Raw genomic sequence first — 3,627 nt, forward strand, 5'->3', positions numbered from 1 at the left:
TGAAACATGGTCTTGAGCTGGTTGATCATATCAAACACGCTCTTTCCCTCAAACTGCCTCTGCAGATTCGGGGCCATGCTTCCCAACATGAGACAGGAGATCTCATTGTCGTCAGTCTGATGCTTCGACCAAACATCTCTGACGGCTCTCGTGGCATTGGCCACAGGCTCTGGTGGTAGAGCCCATTCCAGGACGTACGACTTCTTATCGTGCTTGAGAACAATTCTCAAGTTCCGATACCAGTCTAAGAAGTTCATCCCAGTCAACTTATCCTTCTCAAGGATAGATCGTATCGTCAAACTCGGTACGCTATCGGTTGACGCCATGTCCTACAAAAAGAGACAAAACAGAATGAACAAAACAAAAATTGCAGATTCTATCAATGATCTACTACCAGCTAGTCCATCATCAATCAATGATAACATAGATGTAAACACAAGCTATATTCCCATAAAGAAAACTAACTCTACAATAAATTTCTATATGAGACTAAGATCCTTATTTCACATAAGAATGAGTTGTTACACTCAGCCTTACGCTATTTAGGTAGACATCTAAAGTCAATCACATCCAATGTGACTCTTAGATCGTTTATGAGACTATGATATCGAATATCATTGCATACTCGTCTCATCTGTACCATTAAGTCTCAAGTCAAACCTGACGACTTAACCTAAGGTAAACCATATTCAAGCTGTGGGAACCACGATTTCCCACCCTGCCTCACAAAGATAATCCGGGACGCTCAACTTTGGCATGACCCATGTTATGGACGATCGATGCCTTGACAGGCGCTCTAGTAATGGGAGGTACACGCTCAACATTACATAAATAAGGGATTTTCGAAGCCACACTTAGATCAAGCATCTACTTTCAAGCTATGAGAACCACCATTTATCCATCTTGCCTCACCAAGATAATACGGCACACCCAGCTTTGGCATGGCCCATGACACATACGATCGAGGCCTTGACAAGTGCTTTACTCGTAGAGCTCCTAGATCTAACCGGTTTCTGTGTAACGATTGTACATATCAAGGATCAACAATTGTTCCTTGATCATATGTATTACATAATCCGAATAGATCATCCATTCGATTATGTAATCCCAATCCCGAAGCTCCCACTCAATCAATCATATCTAATATCTCGATCAAGTTGCATGCATTCATTCACTATGGACCATCTATAAGAATAAATCATGTATATTTGAGTCACAGTTGATCAGATTAAGCAATGATTGCATAATCAGACTTCGAAAACGAAAAATTTTAGGATCTGGACCTTGGATCGTCCGTTCTGGATGCAGAATGGACGTTCCAGGCTTGTCAGAACGGTCGCTCTCGACTTCAGAAGCCAGAACGGACGTTCCACTCCGAGACAAGCCGAAACGGACGGTCCGTAGCAGACGAAACGGACGGTCCAGGGCGGACCTTCCATTCTGATCTGTGCAGTCCGCCACCCCTGGACCGTCCGGTCTGGCATACCAGAACGGACGGTCTAGAGTACGTGATCAGATCACGTTCTTCCGCTTTCTCGGCCCCGATCAGACCCGAAACTGATCCGAATTCTTCTGTGCACCCAAAATTTGAACTCCTGCACTCTATGCAACATGAAACATGCAATCTACACTAGATTCAATCATCAAACATGCGTAGAAATCAAAGCAAACATGGATTCCAACAATTCAAATCCTAAAACGTGCGAGATAGGGTTCTACGAAATCAAAACAGAGCAACCGCTCTGATACCACTGTTGGGTTTTCTAAGATCTCTAGAGCGAATCCTGTTCCTAAGAGATCAATTCTAGGGTTTGCGCAGCGGATGTAAAACAAAAATTTATGAAACTCTAGAACCATGCTTCTTATGAATCGTAGAAAAGTAAGAACGCTTACCTCAATCGATCTGGGGTTTGTATCAATTGAAGAACTCGTTCGTTCACGAAAGGGAGGAAGAATACATCGCCCTCTACACGTATCCACACCTCGGGATGGATTCCAACGATTGGAACTTGTCTGCTAGGACCCGAATCTGCTATTCGGTATATCGCTTCGAGAAAACGAGACTTAGATCTCACCAAAAGCTCTCCAAGTTCTGCCAAAGACGGCTCAAAAAGTCTCTTAGTTAATTAGGGTTTTAATCTCCTTCTTATAAGGTGATTTAACCCTAATTCAATTTAATTTTCGAAAAACCCGAAACCCGGAACGGACGGTCCAGAAAAGCACTTGGACCGTCCGTTCCAGCATGTAGAACGGACGGTCTGCGTCTTAACGTGGACCGTCCGTTCCAGTCTCCAGAACGGACGGACCACGCGTATGGACCGTCGGGTCTGGACCGTCTGGACCGTCCGGTCTGACCGTTCCGGTCTGTCCGGTCTGGACCCTTTCGACTCGGTTCTTCATCGTTTTCTCTCGTGCATTTGTCCTTCCCTACGTGTGTGACCCTGTAGGCTCATTCAATACAACAGTATAACCCGAAATCTCTATTCCGGATATAGAAATCATAGGCGGTCTCTAGCAAGACACTATGACTACCTATCTCGAATAGAGTTTTTTCGTGATCTTACGAACGCCAGCGATGATTCCGGTTGATGATCCTTTTGTATCACGATATGATATGTCGAACATAAGGCATGTGTTGGTTTAGTGCTCTATGATGTACTGTTTATGAGCTTTATTTAGATACATTTGATGTATTGATACTTTCTATAGGTTTTATGAGAGTATTTGATTCATTACATGTTCTTGCATACTAGATCTGTTATGAAATCCGTGTATCATTATGAATGATACTAAACTCCCTAGTCTTGTGTCGTTATAGGAATAACGACATAATAAGACTAGTATGATGTGTGATTGATGATCATAGCGTTGATCATAGGTATTGGATACAATCACAGTCATAGGTATTCGTTGGAGAACGAAATACTGGATTGACCCGCATGAGATTGTCACATGGATTAGCGTCATGACTTGAATCTCATATGGCGGTTCCATGATTGGATCCTAAGACCTGAGATATCTACGGAATCCAACATGAGGAGTTGCGTGCTTTGAATACGTCAAACGTTCTGCGTAACAGGAGAACTATAAAGGCGTGTATCAGGTACGAACCGAATCATGTACTGGATTGTAGATAGTACAGACGGGATTTGTACCTCTCGTAAAAGAGAGAGATATCGCTGGGCCCCTCGTGTGAGCGAGACTGTAGAAATGTGTGGCCGCACTATAGACGAACGTCGTCTATTTCAGACAGTCGAACTCAGTGAACGAGAAAGCAGTCGAATCAGATAAGGTGGCTTGTCCATGCCTTATGTTCGACATATGATATCACGATACAAAAGGATCATCAACCGGAATCATCTCTGGCGTTCGTAAAGATCACGAACAAACTCTATTCGAGATAGGTAGTCATAGTGTCTTGCTAGAGACCGCCTATGACTTGTATACCCGAAATAGAGATTTCGGGTTATACTGCGATATCGAATGAGCCTACAGGGTCACACACGCAGGGAAGGACAAAACGCAGAGAGAAAACGACGAAAAACCGAGACGGAAGGGGCTGGAACGGACGGACCAGAAAGTCCAGAACGGACGGTCCGCCCGAACCAGACCGGACGGTCCACGTGA

This window comes from Tarenaya hassleriana, unplaced genomic scaffold, assembly GCF_000463585.1.
Source record: "Tarenaya hassleriana unplaced genomic scaffold, ASM46358v1 Cleome719, whole genome shotgun sequence".
Taxonomy (NCBI): domain Eukaryota; kingdom Viridiplantae; phylum Streptophyta; class Magnoliopsida; order Brassicales; family Cleomaceae; genus Tarenaya; species Tarenaya hassleriana.